This window comes from Zootoca vivipara, chromosome 1 (genome assembly GCF_965207765.1).
Source record: "Zootoca vivipara chromosome 1, rZooViv2.hap1.1, whole genome shotgun sequence".
Classification (NCBI taxonomy): Eukaryota; Metazoa; Chordata; class Lepidosauria; order Squamata; family Lacertidae; genus Zootoca; species Zootoca vivipara.
This window is the reverse complement of record NC_142582.1, coordinates 33,442,258-33,466,057: the sequence shown is the minus strand read 5'-3', so window position 1 is coordinate 33,466,057 and position 23,800 is coordinate 33,442,258. Positions and strand designations below refer to the sequence as shown.

The window sequence follows — 23,800 nt, the reverse complement described above, 5'->3', positions numbered from 1 at the left end:
CTCTTCCCTCACTTTCTTCCCTCACCTCTCAATTTCCCCTTCTGTACTGTCCACATGAAATTGGGCCAAGGGTTGCAGGTTCCTCACTCCCGACTTAAATGCATTTAAGCCGAACCAATCAGACTGAAAAATCAGCAAGAAACAATGGAAAGCAGTATGCATGGGAAAGAACTAAATGCAAATTACAGTGGGTCCTCGGTTTAAGTACACAATTGGTTCTAGAAGTCTGTACTTAAACTAAAGCGTACTTAACCTGAAGCGAACTTTCCCATTGAAAGTAATGGAAAGTGGATTAAAAGTCTTCCTTAGATGGGCAAAGGTGTTTGAAAAGGTTTCAAACAGTTCCTGCTTTAAACAGAGATAGTAGGACAATAACTTAGCATTAATTGAAAAGAAATAATGCTCATAAATGTTCGTCTAGGATGTAATATGCTGTAACCAGCTTCATTTGGAAATGTTTTTCTTTCAGGTTATCATGAATAACGTATTTTGGATATATTTAATAATTGCTGAAGATGATCCTCTTTATAGAAAAGGCTTTTGAAATCTGGGATTTTATACAGTAAAGGTAAGGAAAAGTTAACATTAAATTGAAGTATTCAGAGTACTTTGATCTCTTGCTAATATTGTAAGTGGAGCGAAAAGAGCATACACCTCCTGAAGTAAGTGTCAGTTATCTGTCTACCTACCTTACTTTACAGTGGTACTTCCTTAATGTTCACATAAATGTTGTCTTGATTGCCTTATTGTATAGATGTTCTGGTTTGCACAGTGTGTGGAAAGCCATTCTGTTGGTAGAGACAGTGTGTACAAATACATTTCATTTTTCAAAAATTAGTTGCTTTTCTATTATATCTCATCGTCAACACATACTATGTTACAATCATACGTAAAGTAATAAGAAAGAAATAGTATAGATATAAGACATGAACAAATGATAATAATAATAACAACAGATCTATATTCCTCCAAATTATTTAAATCTTATATATCTTAACTTTCACTTCCCTTCCACTCTTTCCATGATTTCCTATCTACTGTCCTTGACTTCATTAAGAAGATTTAATTGCTGGTATTAATGGATAACATTATGATGCCAAGTTCAGGGCTTGAAGGAAGCTACTTCTGTTCCACTTGCAGGTTATGAGTGGAATGAAGATGGGATTAAACTCTCTCTTAAATTGTGTGTCGGCAGGCTATATGTGCCAGCATCTTGGGGAAATATGTAACTCATGATTTAAATCAGTATTTGTAGCTCAGTGTATTCTTTCTGTACAATCATCTATTGAACAAACATATTTGAGAGCAAGCTAGACCAGAAATCCAACGTTTTGGATTTGAGTTGTAGGAAGCAGTATTGTATAAAGCATGTTTTCTTCTCAAAACTTTAACTAGGGATGCACTCTGCATGGGGCTGCTCCTAAAGACCGTTTGGAGATTGACACTAGTGCAGAGCTGCCTGAGTTTTGATGGGTTTGATGACTCAAAGAGTATAGCATTGGTACTTAAAAGATTTGTGCTGCCTACCCATGTGGTTCTGAGACCAATTCAGGTTTTTAGTTTTGATATATAAAGCCCTGAATGACTTAGGGCCTAGTTATCTGAAGGAACAGCTCTCCCTGTATTGTCTTGTCTGTGCTTGAGGTTGGCTGGGGATGCCATTCTTGTCATTCTATTGCGTAATTCATTTAGCGGGTCTGTGGTTCACCAGAGAGCCATCTCAGCAATGGTGCCCTGCCTGTGGAATACCTTCTCCCCTAATGCAACTGACATTTCAACACCAGCTGTAAGCCACCTTCTTCCTCCGGGCCTTTTGAATATTTTAGGAAATAGGCCTACTCTGTACAGTATGGGGACCAGTCAGTTTGGGGGTATTATTAATTGTATATTTTGCTTAATTCTTTATTCTATTTTGTTTTAAGCATTATAACTCACCCTGGCGTCACTTATGATGATAGTCAGAATATAAATTTTATAAGTAAATAAATACATTTTTAAATGACAAAAATGGCAAATACATATGAGAATGGAGCTGCATCCTGGCGTTTTTAGCCCATTATTGAAAGGGGCGAGAGGAGTGAAGAAAACAATTGTGAGGAGAGACAAAGTTTTTCATCAACTCCCCATCTCTACCCCAATTTTGTCTCAATCAATATAATATTTAGAAATGGAAGAGAATAAAGATGGTAATGGTTCAGCTTAACAGAATATTCTGGCAATTTTTTCAGAGATAATTTTTCAGTGGAAGAAAGGAGGAGTTTTGGTTCTCAATCCCATGATGCTGCATGAAATGAAGAAATTATTTAAGATCAAACTGGGCGAGAGAAGTAGTAATTTGGCAGGTTGCTATTAAGTAAAGATGTAAGGAATAAGTGGGGAGCCAGTTTGTTTGTAAAATAAATGATTTTTATGCCTGGAGTCCAAAGGTACATACATTTTTTTCAGTCATTCAAGATAACATAGAACTCCACAAAATGTCTGTACATATTTTTTTACTTGTGCTGAAACCATTTTTTGGGATACACCAATTTCCTACACAATTACATGCTCTCACACACCTCTATAACTCGAATTCTTGTTGAACAAAATATCTTTGAACATAGATGTCATTTATCGAATGCACAAAAATGTGATTTCATTCATTTCATTTCACTATTCCTTTGTCCAGCTGCTACTATCCTATTGCTTTCTTCATCTTCATGTTGAGTTGTTCTTTTTTTCCCTAAACTGAAATAATTGTACAAACTTCCTTGGCACTGCCATCCTCTCTGAAGTGTATATTTTAAGCAGGCCCACAACTTAAACAGCATTTTAGCAGAACAAATGTACAAAACCTTGATGTGCATCAAGTTATTGACGACCTCTTTAGGGAACACTTTATCATTTTGGGGAACAAATCTCTCTTGTTAATAACCTTTGAAACCATGTAAGTCTTGTGTTGAAGTATATTTGATCTATTATTCTGAGTTTGAACTTTCATTTTTGGTGGATAGTGTTTGAATAATATGTGTTTTTAAAAAGTTACTGATGTCAAGGGTCTTTGTTTTGCCCAGTATTACTTCAGTAAGCAAAAGAAATCAATAAGTAGTTTGGCAGCAAAGTTAAGTCCTAATGGGCTATTCTCATTCACTTGGAAATAAATATCATTCACAGTCTAATTTCATTGCACCAAGAATATTGCTTAATTTTCAGTTTCAGACTTCATAAAGATTGAGTCCTTTATGATTTAAAAAGAAAATAAAAAATATTAATGCAGCTTTTGTAGTTTTATAAGTGACCAGTTGAATTTTTTCAAAAGTGCTGACTAGCCAGTAGCTAACTGTAATAAACATTTGTTGAAGAATGAAATACCTTGAACAGAACTCTCTTGTCCAAAGGGAGAAATTTTCCCATATCTATTGATATGTTAAGCAAAGTACACTGGAATATAGGGGATGAGATATTCAAATAATAAAGTTTACAACTGAAGAATTCAAGGCCTTAAAAGGAGAATAGAAGTATATTCAATTTAAAGGCATAAGACTTGCTGAATGAGACTCCAATGTCTATCTAGTCCAGCCTTCTGTTTCCCAAAATGTCTAATAAGATGTCTGTGGGAAGCCTCAAAGCAGGACATGAGGGGCATGTTGTTTCCCAGCAACTAGTATTCAAAAATGTGCCACCTATATATCACCATCATGGCCAGTAATCATTGATGAATTTATCTAATACATTCTTAAATCCAATTAAGCTGGTGGCCATCACCAAATTGTACGTAAATGAATTCCACAGTACAGGAATACAAATGATTCTTTTTTAAAAAAGTGTTGTTCAGGTTGTCATTTCATAGGCAGAATCTGAGTCAGTTATTCAAGACTCATTCTTGTTCTACTTACTTCCATCTGTTTTAGTTAGGCCCAAAGGAGAAACGTCCATTGGTCAGAGCACAGGAATAAAAGGGAAACACTTTAGAGCTAGATTTATGCCCATCTGGCTGGCAAAAGCCAATCAGGACAGCACAGATTTAAGAGACTGCTCTGGAGCAATTTCCATCAGAAAGGTCACAGAAGTGACTTTTTCTTTGGTTGGAATCTTCCCTGTAGAATTCCACAGGTTCTCTGATTGATCTTTTCACAAGGTCACCAGGTGAAGATTGGCACAAGTTTAGAATTTGATGACCAACACCCTGCAATGCCAGTGCTTGTCCAGATACTCATCTCAATGAGCATCAAGGCCAATGTTTCGGCACAAAGTGTGCCCTTCAGAAGTACCATCTAAAAGCGCTGAAATTTCGTCTGAGAAGAAATAACTTGCTTTTGTCAGTGATACCCAGTCATACAGGCACTTTGAATATTTGCTGATGAAGTGTTTTAGAAGAATAAAAGTGCTGTAGGTTTACTTTCCTATCATGATACTTTAAACACGATTTAGATGTTATAAGAGGTTGAGCAGAACATGAAGCTCTAGAGCAGGCATCCCCAAACTTCGGCCCTCCAGATGTTTTGGACTACAATTCCCATCTTCCCCGGCCATTGGTCCTGTTAGCTAGGGATCATGGGAGTTGTAGGCCAAAACATCTGGAGGGCCGCAGTTTGGGGATGCCTGCTCTAGAGGTATAGTTAGCTAATCAAAGGCCTGGCAAGCATAGTGGCAACAAATGTTAGCTACTCTATTGAGATGTGTGAGCAGTTGTTTGAGAACCCTAAATCACAAAATCATAGGACTATTTATATCAGGCACAGGCAAACTCTGGCCCTCCAGATATTTGGGACTACAATTCCCATCATTCCTGACCACTGGTCCTGTTAGCTAGGGATGATGGGAATTGTAGTCCCAAACATCTGGAGGGCCGGTGTTTGCCTATGCCTGGTTTATATAATACTATCCAAGCTGCTGTATTATGACATGAACTAAGTCTTGGAATGCTCTTCTTGCGAAGGGAAATGTGATTGATTTTGGTTCGGAAATACCACAAAGTGACATGTATAGTGGCTTGCGGGGGGGGGCACTTACCTTGTATTTTTGCATAATGGCCTGGAAAAGGGATAACCAAAGGGAAAATCTGTGTATCAACTGCAGACAGGAGGGGAGCCCCCCTTCTGTGAATCCTACCACTTTTAGAAGTACACATGATGGAAATAAGGGAAATGGTCTCCCTGGTTGTCGCACCCAAGATGTAGAATTCTCTGCCCCAAGAGCTCCAATCTGCTTCCTCTTTGTTAACCTTCTGCCACCTTTTGAATACATTTATGGTCTAAGTGTGACTCTTAAAAACACACATACTTGATCCTTCCATACTTTTTGTGCTTTTCTGAAATTTGCAACAGTGTTTTGTGTTTTCATTTTCAGATTTATTTATTTTTTACTCTATTCTGTTGGCTTCCTTGAGCATTTTACTATCAAGTAGAAAGGCACTTGCATATCTTGATTTCATCATATGGGAATGAAATTCTCTCTAACAAGATTGTGCAAGCAGACAAATATTTCAGTGATTTTCAAACTGTGGAGCAGGCTTCCCAGGAGATTTTGGTGGAAAATTTCAGGCGGTAGAGAGAGAGGATCCAGTAATAAAAACATCTATACGAGGGGTAGACTGAATTACAGAGAAATCTGATTTTGTGCTGTTTATGATGAAAGGTCTGCTCTCTTCAGTTATTTGTAGATTCTAATCAAGTATTCTAAAATGTAAGTGCTCATTTCTGATCTAGCCACAAATTTGATCTAAAGCTCATTGGTTGTTAGCATTTGAACAGGAGTTTGGTAATACAAGTCCAGATTACTTAGAAAGCAGTCAGATTGTCATTGTATTTAAAATATACTTTGTAAAAGGAACGTGCAATAAACTTTATAGCAAATGTGACTAAACACATCCATCCCATGACCAAAAGTCATGGTATATAATGTTTCACTGTATGACTCAACAGTTTATGCTGCTTCTTTTAAGCAGTTGATCAGAGCGGTTTGTGTAACCTAAATTTTCACAACCTCAGATCAACATCCTTAGTATTGTTATTTGCTACTGTATACAGTCACATAGTTTGGCAGCTACATTGGCTGAATAAATTAAATTAGATAATATTATACTTGCCCAAGCCGTGTAAACATTCCTGTAGCTAAACACAGAATATCAACAGCTAAGTTTATGGAGAGAGATATATATTTTTAATTTTGGACAAGACTTACAAGTTTATTGGATTGCTCCTTCAACCTGCTAAGTAGGAGTGTTAGAAGAGCTATGCTCTTACAAAATCTATGAATTGGATATTGGTACTATCTTCCTGGAGGGCACTTATTGTATCAGCTGAGACTTTTATTATGAAAACTTAACAAATACTGACCCAGAGTAGCCAAGCTAATTTGAAAGTGCTAATTTTGATAATGTTCTGCCCGTTTGCACTTATAATGCACTCATAATAATTTGTTCTAAAAACTCAAGTATTCAGTGTATTGATTTTGATGTCAAAACTCGTCAGTTTTAGAAACATAATATATCTTCATGCATTTCAACCAATAATAGACAGGTTGAGAAGAGAGAGGAAAGAGTATGGAAAATCCTGAGGTCTGGCATGGCAGCATAGTTTCAGCAGCTAGTACCTCTGTTTCGGGACCATAGGGGATATGTTGAAACACAGTGAATTGTGACTGTAGACTGGATCAATTCCATGCCCTTTTCTTCTTTATAGCTAGGTAAATTGTATTACCAAAATGTTCTTGATGGGATTAAGGAGAAATTTGCATAACTTCTCATCCTGTTGTATCTACCTCCTGATTAAAATGTATGCTGTGCTGTGATTTCAGTGCAATTTTTTTGGCTACTTCAAGCTCCATCTTTTAAATTTTGGGAATGGGGTGGAGTTCATGCATTGCAGTGGCACGTTTTGTAGGAAGTAGTCAACTCTAAGCTTTCCTTAAAGGTAGAGAAGAAGAAGAAGAGTTTGGATTTGATATCCCGCTTTATCACTACCCGAAGGAGTCTCAAAGCGGCTAACATTCTTCTTTCCCTTCCTCCCCCACAACAAACACTCTGTGACGTGAGTGGGACTGAGAGACTTCAAAGAAGTGTGACCAGCCCAAGGTCACCCAGCAGCTGCATGTGGAGGAGTGGGAAAGCGAACCTGGTTCCCCAGATTACGAGTCTACCGCTCTTAACCACTATACCACACTAGTAAAGGGACCCCTGACCATTAGGTCCAGTCATGACCGACTCTGGGGTTGCGGCGCTCATCTCGCATTATTGGCCGAGGGAGCCGGCGTACAGCTTCCAGGTCATATCGCCAGCATGACAAAGCCGCTTCTGGCGAACCAGAGCAGCACACGGAAATGCCATTTACCTTCCCACTGTAGCGATACCTATTTATCTACTTGCACTTTGACGTGCTTTCAAATTGCTTGGTTGGCAGGAGCTGGGACCGAGCAACGGGAGCTCACCCCGTCGTGGGGATTCGAACTGCCAACCTTCTGATCGGCAAGCCCTAGGCTCAGTGGTTTAAGATAGATGAGAGGAATGAAAATAAGGTATGCAGAATCAGAACCACTATGGTGGTTAGAGAAGTGGCTTTATTTAATGTTGGCAATTGCTTTTCCACTTTTCATTGACTGGATACTTTAGATCCCAGCAAATACAAACTCACTCTTGTCCCTCATCTTACTACTTTATGAAATAAAGACTTTAGAGGGTTTTCTTCCACTACACTTAAACATCATGTCTTCACAGAATATTAAGAATGTGATTCATCCCAGTGTGGGTGCAGCGGTGAGTGTGCAGGTAGATTTGGGAGTGGGATGCATGTTACCCTAACTTGTGTCAAGGTAGCAGGTAGGTTGAATAAGGAAGGATACAAGGAGTACTTAAGCCTTGCATTCACAGTCACAGCACACTGCAATGCACTTGAAGGGGAAGGAAGGAAGCATCTTCTCTATAAGAGAATACATTTCTGCAGGCACAGATCACGCCTGTGACTACAACATGTGATGACCCAGTGAAGTCATATTTGTAATAGACCCTTTGAAATAATCGGACTTAGATTTAATTATTTGAATAGGTATCCTCTGAGCATGAATAGCATTGGATATCGTTCAAATAATGTTAACAATTGTGTACTCTGGGAGCTTTCACTTGGGAGCTGAGTCCTCAGTGTTTTAGTGTACTTCCTCAGATAGTATGTTTCTGGCATCATTGTTTCTTAGAGCATTTCAATTTCTTTCTGAAGGCCAGTTGCCTTACATGCTTTCATTCTCTAATTTGCAATGGTTAAGCTGGCATAGCTTCTTGTCCTACTGCTTTTTTTTGGCTTATGCATATACTGTATATTGTTTCCAGTATGCCTGTGCTAGTATTTAGAAACTAGCACCATCCTAAGATGCAAGTGATATTTTTTACACATAGTATGTGTGACCTTGTTTAAAAGTTCTATCTTGAATCCAGAAGCTTTAAAATACTGTAATATTTTAAGAAGTGGGTCACCGCCCTTGTGTAGTCTTGAAAGAATTCTTAGTTTGAATCTGATTTACAAAGCAATCTTGTAATATTCCATTTGACAAAAGGGAGAATATATTTAACATTCAATGATTATGACTCAGATTGGTCTGCAAAAGCTGGGTCTTTCCTTTACATTCTATTTATTATATCACCTTCCCAAGACTCAAAGTGGCATACTATCAAAATATAAAATAAATTCAATACAAACAGCATTAAATGAAACACAGAGATCAGCCCTGTGGGATTAAAACTGGAGTAAATGCAAACCATTATTTCTGCTAAATTAGCTATCCATATTTTGTGTAGACTTCCATAAGGACAGCCGTGTTAGTCTATTTTAGTAAAAACAATGTGTTTTGTGCCACCTTGAAGACTAAATTTAATGATGGCATAAGCTTTAGAGCAGGCATGGCCAAACTTGGCCCTCCAGCTGTCTTGGGACTACAATTCCCATCATCCCTGACCACTGGTCCTGTTAGGGATGATGGGAGTTGTAGTCTCAAAACAGCTGTAGGGCCAAGTTTGGCCATGCCTGCTTTAGAGGATTCCATAGTTTGTCATTGTAGGGAAACCTAAACACTTGCTTGGTGTTTTTTCTGGATATGTTTTTGCCTTTTAACTAAATGATGCTTGTTTTACTACACATTCATTATGTGTAGGTCTTGCATTCTGGACAGCCCAGGACCTCCATACACACTGCCCAGGCTTGCACCCAGGGAGGTCACTTTGTTGCTACTAACAAAGCGGTTTGACTTCACTCCTGGAGGTGCTCTCCATTGTCTCTCAAGGCAGATGTATGCCAACAAAAAAAAATGGAACCTCCCTTAGTCACCATTAAGAAAAAAATCACCTAAGAAATAAAACTACTATCTATCAGAATAACAGTTTGTGATTCACAACAGCAGGTAACATTGCTGTTGCTACACACACACACACACACACACACACACACACACACACACACTGTATATTGAATTCACTAGCACTACTTCACTTTGGGTGTAGAAATATATGGCTAGAGAGATGCATGCAAAAAAGGAGCTAAAAATAAATGGTAGCTTTCATGTTTGCTTTATGTCCTAAATCATACAAGAAATCCTTTTCAGTTGCAATATACTTCTGTGAGACTCATAATTTAAAAACCTTTAATTTTCTTAAGTAGAGAGTCCAAACATCAGTTACTAATTCTTTGAGAGAAATGGGGATGGTGTTATAGTGTTAATATGCAATATACAGACAAATGCTTGCCATGGCAACCAACAGTTCGTAGGGGTGAGTGCGAAGTCATAGGGAGTTTACAAGTGCTTTCTCTTTTTTCAGCATAGGTGGCATATATGAATAATTTTCTACTATTTTGTGCTGTTGTATTGACTTGCTTGTCATTAGATTATTTTAATTCTGTTTTTAAACTGAGTAAGAATTGCAAGTATGCCATTTTTAGAAAAATAAAATATACCTTCCTTGTCAATTGAAGGATTCATTTAGAAAACAAATGTCTGCTTTCCGTCATAAAATGCATTATTAAAGCCTGTCACTTCCTTATAAGATGTTTTAATGGCATTCACTTTATTGACTAAATTGAAGTCCGCTGATTGTTTATACATGCACATTTTAAAAACAACATTTCCTTCCACCCTGCTTTTTTATTATATCAAAGCAAAAGGCAATAATGTTGCCTGTAGACTGCCTCTGCTAAATTTTAAAGCAGTGTGCTAGTAATTCCTTTGTACACTTCACTCTTTGAATAACTTAATTTCAGTTTAATGCATTTTAAAAATACTGCTTTCTGATATTGTGTTTTCTTAAGCTCACAGAAGCATTAGCTATAGGAGTAATTTTCATTTGTCATGGCATTTAAGTGGGACTGGGCACATATCTTCATCAAGAATTATTGAACCGATTTGCAACTGAGAATAGTTTATCCATTTTTTGTTCTTGTAGCAACTATAAATGTTTTTATCCATACTCTCAGGTATCATGTATGATGTCAATAGGAATAATGTGGTTCCAGAAGCCTGATAATAACAAGACTTGTCTTATAGTACTCAGAGAATCAATAGCCAGATGGTACTGGGATTCAGCTACCCACTCAGGGGTCATGTTTATTTTCTCTCTGTATCAATAATCTACATATCAGTACTTGAGGTTTTGTTCTGAGAAAACAGGCGGTACCTTCATGGTAATGCAGATAATGTTGCTTTCCTGTGCTGAGGGCTATAGAAATATATATTCTACCCATCCAGAGATCTTCATCAAGCATCTAGCTTCAAATTCATTGTACAGCCAATTTGAATCGTTGACCTGTCCAATTGGTTCTCATTTGAATTGTATTTGTACAGTGGATTGTAGAAGTGCTGTGAAAATACTTCCAGCATTTGCCTTTCATTTTGCCACATCTTTTAAGACAAATTAATGAGACTCTGTTTAGGTGAAGGGTAGGACCAGTGACAGCAATGGCTACAGTTTTTGTTCATGGGTGGTCTTTCAACTTTAAGACTCCTATGTTAGTAAAGGGAATTGGACAGGTGTAACTTTCTATCCCTTTGCAACTAGAGTATAGGAACTCTAGTTTTGAAAGGTTTTTCCATTCCTGATCTCACGTATTAAAGCTATTCAAGCAAGTACAGATTATCTCTTCAATTTATGATGCTAAGATGTGTTCATTGCTTTTGTGTAACGTAAGTAATGTCACTAACTCCACTATGTCTTGGCCCATGTGTATAGTAAATTTGTAGCCACCATCACTTGCGTGTGAAGAAGTACACACATTCAATTTCTAAAAGGAGGAGAATGTGTGAGGGCTATTGTGCCTGTATATCTGATAACACCTCTCTCACGGGTGGACTGTGTATTAGATTATGCAAAAATCAAACAGCATGTCTCTAAACTAGATAGCTTCAGTCCAAATTGTTTCTTGCATGTTGGAAAGCATTTGAACTCGTGGATGGCTCTTTCATTGCCACCAAGTCTCCCATGCACACTGCATGTACTTGCACCACATCACATCACATTTTGAAGGGGTTCCCTGAGTCTCAGCAAGGTTTTTTGTGGGGGCCACTGCAGGAAGGAGGAGGTTGGCAAGCCCTACTGCAAATGCAGAGCGCTGTCCGCAGTTCTTAGGATCCAACATTTAGCTAGCATGTTGTGCAATGACTATGAAGCCCAGAGTAATGTTTTTGGTGAAAGGTTCACTTTCGAAAATTAAATCCATCATACACTTCCATTTCTATGTATTAAATGTTAGATTATAGCAAGGTACAATTTGAATTTATATTACTCCACGCTGTAAAATCCCTGCTCTATATGCACATCAAGATTAAGTAAATATTGTGCTGCAGAATAGATTTATTAGGACCTATTTCTACCTCCTATTTTCATTTTTGCCTATATGACCTAGTTTTTGAAAACCTAGGTGGGAATCTGCTGCATTGCTGATGTTTTCCTTTCAATCCATAGAAATTATTTTGTTACTAGTAAATTAGTTCTGCAGCACTAATAAATGCAGCATAACTAAAACAGCATGTCCAAGAATATGAGTAATCATTGCTTTTATTCAAACTATATATAAAGAAAATCATTTTTTTCTATTTCAATAGCAGTTTGTTATATAGCATAGAATTTCATGACTATGCTGTGCTATGACCAGTTGCTTTCTTGTTAATTATTCAGACACATGGTGGGTGTATAGATGGACTTATACATAGGGTGTTCACCTATATCAGGCATCCCCAAACTGTGGCCCTCCAGATGTTTTGGCCTACAACTCCCATGATCCCTAGCTAAAAGGACCAGTGGTCGGGGAAGATGGGAATTGTAGTCCAAAACATCTGGAGGGGACGAAGTTTGGGGATGCCTGACCTATAGCATAGTTATGTACTGAACACTCAAGTGATCTATCAGGAGTATATTTACACAGCATTTTCTGATGGTGTACTATTATCAAACAGAATTCTGAGTTTATATAGACAAAAACGTTGAACTTCCTACTTTGTGTTTGACAGCCATTTCCGAACTCTTGACTGACAGTTTTCAGAGTTAAAAAATTCTGAATTTCACTGAAAAATACTATTTTGTTTTCATTTGATTGAATGCGCTTGACCAAAACTTTCATAATCTTACATATATTTTATACAGACAAATATTAGTGGTTCTGAAGGAAGATAAGGTAAAGGTCAAGGGACCCCTGACCATTAGGTCCAGTCGTGACCGACTCTGGGGTTACGCGCTCATCTCGCATTATTGGCCGAGGGAGCCGGCGTATAGCTTCCAGGTCATGTGGCCAGCATGACAAAGCAGCTTCTGGCAAACCAGAGCAGCACATGGAAACACCGTTTACCTTCCCGCTGTAGCGGTTCCTATTTATCTACTTGAATTTTGACGTGCTTTCGAACTGCTAGGTTGGCAGGAGCTGGGACCAAGCAACGGGAGCTCACCCCGTCACAGGGATTCGAACTGCCGACCTTCTGATCAGCAAGCCCTAGGCTCAGTGGTTTAACCACAGCGCCACCTGGGTCCCTCTGAAGGAAGATAGGCACCTGTATACAGTACATACAAAAGATGCATCTAGTTAATTCAGCAAGACCTGAGGGCATGTGCGAGAAAGTTGATGGAAATGTGATGTGCAGTGAAAGCCTATACTCAGAGGTAAGCCCCATTGAGTTCATTGGGACTTACTCTCAGGCAAATGTGAATAGGATTTGAGCCATAGATTTATGTTGGCTATATATGTGAAGGCTGCTTCTGCATTCATTGTTGGATTAGAGCAATAGGCCTCAAGTTGGACACTCTTGTGTGATTCTTCATTGGCATACCTGTGTTGTGTGGGTATAGTTCTTATGTAGTTTGGAAACATCCTTTGGATTTATTATTTTAAACCCTTGGCTTTCTTTGTCTTCGAGTTTGGTGAAGCCCAAACTTTTGTGTGTAATTCTGTGAATCCTAACTTCCATTTTTGCAGGGATGTGTTTTAGGAACAAAGAGGCAGCCTCAAGGGCTTTGAGGCTGTGCCTGTATCTATCCCTCCTTCATTGCCCCCAGCTACTTTCCCTCACTGTGTCTAAACCAGAAGGGTGTTTGACTCCAGCTACCATCATCCTTGACTATTGGTCATGTTGGATGGAGCTGAATAAAATCTGGACAGTACAACTTTGCTTGCTCCTGGTCTAAACCCTAATTCTTGCTATTTGACTGACATCTCAAGGCCAGTTAAACATATGCAAATGCCAAATTACTGAGTTCAAAATAAAGCATGCCAAATTCATTTGCAAAATACACAGCCTGCACATGCTGGTTTCCATAATTATTAGTAAAATGTGTAATGTATTTAATCTACCACTATGATCAAAGTTCATTGCTTAACACGAAACAACAGATGAGTTGCATATTCTTTGTTAGAAGCTAAATATTGTTCAAAGCCACACAATTAAGGGAATGTGTATACATCTTACAGAATTCTGTAACTAACATAATTTGATTTGCCATAATATTTGGCTGTGAATTTTCTTACTGCAATCCTATGTGCATGTTTATACTGAAACAGCATGGGGCTTACTGAAACACTCAGTGGAGCTTACTCCCAGGTAAGTTAGGATTGCAACCTTAGTGTAGAGTTAGATCTTTGGATAAAAACAACTACAGCAGACTTTGTTTGAAAGGATCAGGTTTTGCATAGGCATGTTAGTGAGATTAGGCTTCTCTGTTGAGATTAATCTTCTCTTTAGGCTTCTTTATTGAGATGAATCTTCTTCCAAATTTAGTGAGTGAAAATAAAGCAGAGTCATTGCTGCTAATGCAGGGTCAAGGAATTAAAACAACAACAACAGAACAATATATATATCTTCTCTAATGTTCCCTATTTCTTTTCTGGGGGTTAGTGTGTGGCACCATGCGTAGCTTGCACAGTTTTCGTGTGGCCTATGATGTACTACCTCAGACGTCACCAAACTCCTTGGGCCTGTGGGCATATGTAGAATTTAAGAGAAGTGCTAGTTACAAAATGGCTGCTGCAAGATGTGTGGCATAACAAATGGTTGCTACATTAAAAAGCAGACAAAGACTGAACCAAAGAATGATGCAGTCATTACGCCAATGAGCCACCCCCATCAATGAAGGAAAAGGGCACCTATATCAGCTACTGTCTCACTAACTCACAAATGGTTCAGAATGGTAAGGAGGGTAGGTCTCCAATCTTGGCATCCCATGAAATATGTGCTATCCATTAATTTTAAGGCTTGCTCATTTGAGAGCCAGTGTTATATGATGGTTAAGTACTGGGCAGACTCAAACTATACACTTTGCTATAATCTCCCAGGATAGCTTTGAGCCAGTCAACATCCCTCAGCCTAACCTACCTCACAGAGTTGCCATGAGGATAACTAACATTGGGGGAAGTGAACGCATGGTGCCCTGGGGTGTTGGAAGAATTGTTGCTGTTGGTTGTTAGTTCTTCTTAAACCATTGCTTTAATTCATAAAATTCAACTAAGTTATACCTCTGTCTTTACTGTTCCTTAAGTTTGCTTTTCCCAAAGATTCCTAAAGATAGCTTGTGGTGCTTTTGTGTAGAAGGAAATCAGATATGGAATGAAGTATTTGCATGCATCCTCTATATAGGATGTGAGGGTAAGCAACAACTCCAGTTTTAAAGTAAGTGTACACAACCACTTGCTTCTTTTGCATTGCTTGCATAAGCCCTTGCTTTGCACAGTCACATCTAGGGAGAAGCTTCTTGTGAAGAACCTAAGCAGGGGGGTTGCCAACCTCTTTCAACCCAAGGGCACATTTGGAATCAGAGGGTGCCATCACAAAATGGCTGTCATAGCAGACCTGGTTGGTTGGTCGGTCAGTCAGTCTCTCTCACACTATCTCAGGAAATATAGTCCCACCCCAGAGAGGGACAGAGACCACCACAGAGAGGAAAGCACGCACGCAGCACTTTTTTTGCAAAGCACGAAGAATTTGTGCTTGCTTTTTTCTTGAATTTGTGCTTGCTTTTTTCTTTCTTTTTTTAAAAATACATTTTTATTAAAGATTTCTTGGTTTACAAAAGTATGTCCAATGTCTCTATTTTCAAGTTACATTTTCTGCAGATCAGTTTCATTTATTGAGACAGTGCTCAAGGAAAAGGGGAAAGAGGTGGAGGAGGGATTGGTGAATGGGGTTGGGTTGGGTGGCAATGCTTCTATTCTACTTAGTGTATGTGTGCTTTCCCCCCCTGTCTTATCTTTTTGAACATATTTTCAGGGTGCTTAGCCCCCTTCCTGCTAGGCTCTTCCTGCTAAGAGTCAGCCTGGAAAACTTCATAAGAAAGTAGGAAATAGTGATACCCTTCCCTTTTTTTGCTACATTTGCTTCCCTCCCCACTTCCAAAGTGGGTAAGGGTAGAGGCAAAGCCAGAGGTCTCATGGCCACCAGAGGTCATTTTTGGTGCAATTGCGCCTGCAGACACCACATTGGTAATACTGTGGTTAAAGGGTATACTTCAAAACGCGGCAACGCTGAGCTGCTCAGTAACAAAGAAATCAGTGAATATAAGATACCTTTGCATTTCCTCATAATCCTTGCATAAAACAATTTTAAACTCAATTTGGTGAGCCACCGATAATACCATTATCATGGATAATGAAAGCATCTATTCCTTGTCAGCTATGTCATTTTTAGTATTGAAAAGGACAGTAGCTAGAGAACAGTTTGTTGGAAAAAATGCTCCCCAAGTGCCTGATGAACCCAGCATTTAATCACTCGATAAAAATACTGCAGTGTGATATGTAATGTGATATTTTTAAAAGTGATTTAATGGCTGTTGTCACAAGAAGTTCTTTTGTGCAGTTAAAAAGCACTAAGGATGAAATAATTTCTCAGAAAATAGGAAGGTGTTTTTCCTTATCTAAGTTTGAGTAATGAACCAAGTTGGTGGTAATCCAAACGTGTTAATGTTATGTATTATTCTCTTGTATGGAGTTCTTTATGTCCTAAGGGCAGTGTTATACAGAAGTGGGGGGAGGGAATGCAACAGCAAGTTTGAACTCCTTTTTCATAAAAATAAATTATGTTCATAGACCAGGTCATTGGAGTATTTTTTGTTTTGTTACTCTTTGCTAACATAAAATCAAAAATACAAATAAACAAGCAAAATATAATCTTCTCTGACAACGAATGGAAATAAAATATATGCATCTATGGACATGGAAAATAATAAATCATTTTGAGGGCCCTTGAGACCCTAGCGCTCTAGTACTTTCAGTTCCCCATTCCATGCCGCTGAGGTAAAAATGACCCCAACATTTTCAGCAGTTAGTGGCAGGGGAGCATGGAACAGCACACAGCAATTGGCTTTTTTTTTTAAGACTGAGCAATGAACATAGTGAAAACCAAGTTTTACCAAATTTTTCCACGTCTTTTGATCACTTTTCCCCCCATTATCCAAGTGAGCTTGACCATGGTTACAGTGCACTCTCATGGATCTCGTATAATTAAGTTGTATAATCTGGTAGTTTATTTCACACCTGATCACCTAGGATGTGAAAAAATCTGTCTTGAAGGGTATCAGCCTTCCTTATTGCTACATATTTGTTGTGCCATAGATAAGACCATATGGTTTCTATGCATTCATTGCCTCACCTGCTTTTGCCCACACCCACCACTGACATGTGGCACCCTAGAATATTGACAGAATGCAACCCTCTGGCTAAGAATGGTTCCCCGTCCTTTCCCCGTCCTTTCTCCAGCAATTGTCTAGATTCATAATTATCAAGGTGCTTCTTTTTTTGTAGTATATAGCTGCACATGATTCTGATTTACTCGAATGACAGTCACTATTCTTGCTTTGGATCATTTGCTTTCAACTCGTATCTTTCCCACCTCAGTAATTAAACATAAAATCAAATGGATTCACGTTGCTTACGTATTGCATCTGTAAAAGATTTGGGCTTCACTTAACTGTTTCAGACTAATCCATAATCATTGGGGCTGGGTGGGAGTTCAGTCTCAGGCAGAATACATTGTAGTAGAAAGCACAGGGCATGAGGTATGCTGTGGTGTTATAGGGGAGACAATTGAAGGGCATGGCTGTGCGAATGTGGCCTGTGCGAAGAAAGTCCCACTGAAATCCTCTGGTAAACATTTTAATGATACGGTAGGTTGTTAGATGCCATGAACTCACAATAGTAGAGGATCAACCAAGTTCTAAACAGTTAATTTAGTGTTAATATATTGCCAATTATGCAAGAAGTGCTCTTTCATTGCAGACTTTTCATGAAATAGTTGATTATTTTGCTGAATGTTTCAGTAAACAACTTTAAGAACAGCACTTCAGGAAAACATTCTGTCTAAAAATAGCTTCAGCACAAAAGCATAATTTGCAGGCTTAATTTGCTATCCCACTATATTTTTGACATTTTCTTGCACAGAGGCTTGATCTGAATGACTTATTATTTCTCTGCACTATTAGTGCTCCAGTTGCAAGGCAAGACAATTTAAAGTAATTTTATACTATTTAATTCCTTTCACTCTTCTTGCATGGCTACATTTTTTTTTTAAAAAAATGTTCTTTATAGTGCATATATGAGGAATGTAAAAAAGATGCTGGTGTTAAGTGTAGCTGATCAGATTCAGCGACTGTATATCCAGTTGCCTGGTGATGTTTAAGAAACATGTAAGTAAAGAGGAGTCATGTTTGTTTCTAGGGTATGGGGTTGAGGAGGGGAGAGTCCATGTGTCTGGTTTAATGAAAAGCTGTCACAATTGAAATCAAAAAAATTTTTTGAAAATTTGATCTCAAGTTCTTGCCTCATATTAAGGTACTTATAAAATACGTAGCTCAGTGCTTTTGGTAAATTCAGGTAACTCCCCATTTGTGTGCTTTCAGCACATGCATGACTACATGGCCCCTGTGAGGCCATACCTGTTGTTCACTACCAGACAGTATGCCATGTCCGCTGAATTTTGCATGCGTGAGGTAGGGGCTTTCTTTTGGGGGGCGGAGAGACAGTTGTGCCCTATTCCAGCTATTTAAATATTTTATCTCTTTTCCATCCCTGGGAACACCGACTTCTATGGGAGAGGATCCAACATCTCAAGGAAGCTTGGTTCCCTAGCCAATGGCAGAGGCCAGAGCCTGCTTTGCTTTTATAGTCCTACAGAAATTATGGGGTTGTTTCTTTAACTTCTTTTCTGCAGATCTTTTGTACTAGTGTGCCCTCAGGATTATCCCAAGCTCTCTCTCTCTCTCTCTCTCTCTCTCTCTCTCTCTCTCTCTCTCTCTCTCTCTCTCTCTCTCTTGTGTATGATTGGTATGGTTTTGGCTAAAGTGCCAGAAGACTCAAATCAGTACTAGTACAGTATATAGTATATAGACAAGCAGAGCTGTGCAACAAAATGTTGCCGTTTGTTTGTGTTATGTTTGTGTTATCTGAACCGTGGGCTGAGAGAGTTGAAGAATAAATGCTGGCATCAAATATAGGACTTCCTGTTCTGTTTTGGGCCTTACTTCAAGTAGTTGTTGGCTTTGAACATTTAAAAATGTGACCATTCTGCATGCATGTCAGTGGTGCATGAAGCTTCCAGATAAAAGTGAGTGCTTGATCTGTCTGGGAACAGCCACACCTCTTGTCTGAAATATAACACTGCCGTGACTACATTGTAAGACAGCTGAAAACATAGCCCACCAACCTACAATAGTGTGTAACAGAGAACTACACTGTAGGCTTGTTGTATACTACTCTCTCAGCTTTGGTGCAACCTGAAATTCAGCAAAAGGGATATAATAACTCTGGACAACCCAGCAGGTTTGTTGTAAAACACCAAGAACCTGACCTGAAATATTTAGTGTGTGCTACAATGCAGAGTTGTCATAACTCACTCTTTTCAGTCACAACCCTTCCCAACCTGCATATGGGGACAATGAATTACAATTGCTTTGGAATATTTGTTAGGGTTTTGACTTTGAAGTGTTTTACACTAATGATTTATAAAGAGCAGTAACTGTTCTCCTTGCTACTACCATGTTTCCCCTAAAATAAGCCGTCATAAAATAAGCCGTAGCAGGATTTTTAAGCATTTGCGCAATATAAGCCATACCCCCAAAATAAGACATAGTGATAGGAGCGCCCCGAGCCAGCAGGACCCAGCAGCAGCAACGCCGGCCGTGGCAGGAGGAGGCAGGTGCCTGGAACTGGTTGCTGCTGCAGCAGCGCCAACAAAGCGTGCAGCAGCGCTGCGCAGAAGGAGAGCACCGAGCGCCCTGAGCCAATGGGACCCAGCAGCAGTGCCGTCCTCGTCCTCCCGCTGCTGCTGCCTGGCTGGCTGGGCTCCGGCTGTCCCCGCCCGGTCTCCTCCGTGGCTTCCAGGGGCAAGCAGCAGCCTCGCCTTCGCCTGGCCCGGCCTTGCCTCGCAAAAAGATGGAGGGGGCTCGGAGAGGTCCAAATGTACCGTAGATTGCTTAATAAAAATAAGACACCCCCCGAGGAAAAGAAATATAAGATGATTTTAGGGAAAACACAGTACTTATTCAGTGCGTGGTGAGCATGAGCGGACCCCTGGTGCTCAGTCCCATCTACCAAATCCGTGTGACGGGATGAACTCCTGTTGCTCTGTCCCAGCTTCTGCCAACCTAGCAGTTTGGAAGCACAGCCGTGCAAGTAGATAAATAGGTACCGTTGTGGTGGGAAGGTAAATGGCATTTCCACACGCTCTGGTTTCTGTCACAGTGTCCCATTGTGCCAGATGCAGTTTAGTCATGCTGGCCATGTGACCCGGAAAGCTGTCTGTGGTAAACACCAGCTCCCTTGGCCTGAAGCGAGATGAGCGCCGTACCCCATAGTTGTCTTTGGCTGGACTTAACCGTCCAGGGGTCCTTTACCTACATTAGCATCTTGGATTACTCTATTGGTTTATATGAGCTGCTCTCAGTACTGTGACTTAGGTATAGCTAAAAATCACTTCTCAATTTGAACCAGGAAGTGGCCTATCTAGGCAATGTTCCTTTCTACACTTTGTGTGACTATTCCAACCACTCCTTCCACTCAGTTATCAGTTTTTTCCTTCCACCCACTCCTTCAGTCTCTCAATATTCAGTGCTATTGAATTATTATGAGCCTGATTTTGGGGGGAGGGGGGTCCTCCTCTTTGGTGTTTTTTGGTAGTTTTTTAGTACTTGTGCATACCTCAAAGCTTTGAACTTCAAGGTTACTGTGAATCTGCTTGTACCTCTCTTATGGGTGAGTTTCAGTTTTGGCTACATCATCCTGAATATAAGACTGGAACTAATAGAACTAATATTAGTATATAAACACAATAAAATATTTGTATTAAGTAAAGTTAGTTACAAGTAAGTCCCTTTTGAAGCTGTCAGGGGGCCTTCCTACAGGGAGCCTCCTCCCCTCTTGCTGACCAGCACTTCACCCAGTGAGAGCATAGAATCGTAGAGTTGGAAGAGACCACAAGGGCCATCCAGTCCAACACCCTGCCGAGCAGGAAACACCATCAAAGCATTCTTGACATATGCCTGTCAAGCCTCTGCTTAAAGAGAGCAGCAGCAGTGGGTCAGGTGAGGGGAATCAGGAAGTGAGCGGGACGGAGGTGTCAGGGCCCAGCGATGTTGGAGTGCCCCTGCGCCGCCAGGACCAAGAGGTGGAGGGGAGCAGGCAGCCCTTTCTGGCGCCCAAATTGAGGCGCACCACCAAACATAAGGTCGGGAGGAGGCCTTTCGGGGTGCCCAAATTCTTATGCTGGTCCCGTAGCCGGAAACATCCACTCCCGGATTCAGCAAGTGACTGAGAGGTCATGTTTTCTGCTATCTTTGCACTGTAAATACTATGCACAATAAAACTCTTAAAGACAGAGCACACTTGGGCATCTTTACTCAAGAGTAGCCGCAGCAACACCCTTACAGAAGCCAAAGAGATGAAACACCACAGACAAATTCTTGCTTTCAGGGTTTAATATTGGATTAGAGCAGGCATCCCCAAACTGCGGCCCTCCAGATGTTTTGGCCTACATCTCCCATGATCCCTAGCTAAGAGGACCAGTGGTCAGAGATGATGGGAATTGTAGTCCAAAACATCTGGAGGGCCGAAGTTTGGGGATGCCTGTATTAGAGCTCTGTATTCGATTCTATGTTCAACCCTGGAACATATGAAAAATGACCCAGTATCATCAAAATTACGAAGTTTCCAGTTAAGAGGCTGTTAATTCCTAACAGATCTGAATCCTTGGATTTCTTTTTCTAGAAATTTAAGAACTGCTTTCCCTTCCACTTACTTCAGTGTAATATGTATCCTGATCCTATACTTACTTGGACTTTGCTATTTAATACATGTATTTACTATTACAGACTTAGTCACATCTAATTTACATGTGATTATACTCACTGTTGGCAACTGAATTTACTAGAAATATGTTCTTTTAAAAACTATGCCACAAAAAAGCTGTGCACGTCTTCAAGTAAATTTTGCATGCTTAACCCATGCATTTGAATTATTAGTTTGGTTTCTGTGTTGTTCCTTTTAAAATTGCAGATGAATTCAATGTATATTCATAATCAAAACATGACCTGAATAGTCATCTGTACTACAGTTTCATTTCTTCAGTCTCTGCTTTTCTGCTGAGTCAATTTAACTAACTAAAATAAGCAGGAGAAGCATTTAACCCTGTGACTGTTCAATCTATATTTATTACATACATTAAGGGGTTCTTTCTTTTTAGATGCTGAATGTGTAATTTCCTGCTTCTTATTTGCACTGTTTTGCAGTAGGCATTCTGTCTCACTATGTTTGTATGGATTCAAATGTGTTTACTTGCAAACATGCACACATACACAAACAAATAGGGCTTTTTTTTTTTGCTAACCCCCGGTCAGATGTAGAATATTTTCTTTTCAAAGTGAGTCTTTACGGAATGTAGTTTAATTCTATAAATCTTTCCCAGACAGTGAAGACAGAAACCATATATCCAGGACATTGCTGCCATTTAATATTATTTGAATCTCCAGAACGAGCTGCTTGTTTCTGGAAAGCAAGAAATCATCTGACTCTAATCAAACCAAGTTCTAAAAAACAAACACGTATCAATGACTACAAGATCATCTCTTACATTTGCCTAATACCACAATTACCTCACTTTAAGTCTCTCATTACCTGTTTAGTTTAATAAAACACAATTTCAAGAATATTGGGTCAGAAACAACCAGTAACTTATTGGTTGTTGTCAGAGGGGAGCACCAGTACAGTAATTAGTTACATTTCCTAGGCTACCTTTCTCAAATGATTAGTGGGAAATAAATAATAGCCACACCTACCTGGTGTTAGTGATCCAACTAACAGAAGAGGGTAAGACCCAGGCAACTGATCATTTCAGTCTTATGTACACTGAAGATAGTACAGTCATACCCTGGATCCCGAACACCTTGCAACTCAAACATTTTGGCTCCTGAACGCCGCAAACCCAGAAGTAAGTGTTCCGGTTTGTGAACGTTCTTTGGAACCCGAACATCCCAACAGGGCTTCCGCAGCATCCGATTGGCTGCAGGGGCTTCCTGTAACCAATCGGAAGCCGTGCCTTAGTTTCTGAACGTTTCGGAAGTCGAATGGACTTCCCGAACAGATTCCGTTCGACTTCCAAGGTACCACTGTATAGGTAAGGGGGGAAAGATCCAATATAAAGGCTTTCATAATTTCTGTTTGTATAGATTGCCAAATTCATACTGCCCAATTATGTTGCATTAAAGTAATAAGCTGTCCGTCTTCAACACTTGTTTAAATGGATTCCCCTCCCCATTGTGTGTAAGTGTATTATTGTCATACATGAATAGAAAGCTATTATTTTGAAATGTTCTGTGAGCAGTATGAATACTTTCTTTTACTACCTTTACGGTTGCTAGCACTATTCAAGATGTTTGTCTTCTGGGCCCTTGTATGTTCTGTGCAGCATTTATTCCTGGAGGAGGGAGGAAAAGAAATTGAAATTTTAATGCTAAGTGGCTTAAGCTTAAAAGCACACACATGCTCCTATTTTTACATTGCTAAAACCCTGACACTACTGTCTGCAGTCCAACTTCAAACACTTTTCAAGGTTAAAAGGCTTGACAGAAAGTAGACTTGGTCTGAAAGTGACATTCTTAGCTGAAGCAAGCACTTTGTGCCTACTAACAGTGCTAGCTAAAAAAAAAATCTTTGTAAAATCTCCACAGACAATTATGCAAATTACTTCTGCTGTTTATCATATTTGACAAGTCACAGATAGTAAGAAGATGGTTGAACTTTATTTCTATTCAATACTATTAAATTCCTGTGAAATGCCTGTCACAAGAAGCAGTTAGGTATATGGAGGGAGTACCTACATGTGACGG

The 23,800-nt window shown here is 39.5% G+C and overlaps 1 protein-coding gene across 5 annotated transcripts in view; it reads left to right on the top strand.

The window, feature by feature from the left end:
• MBD5 (methyl-CpG binding domain protein 5) overlaps positions 1–23,800 on the top strand; it is a 97,662-nt gene that overhangs the window by 33,878 nt on the left and 39,984 nt on the right. For 4 of the 5 annotated variants that reach the window (XM_060279662.2, XM_060279641.2, XM_060279649.2 and 1 more), the window contains exon 2: positions 470–568. The exons of the other annotated variant lie outside the window; for it this stretch is intronic. The gene's annotated coding sequence lies outside the window, so the exon portion shown is untranslated. The remainder of the gene's footprint in view (positions 1–469; positions 569–23,800) is intronic. 5 annotated transcript variants of the gene reach the window in all.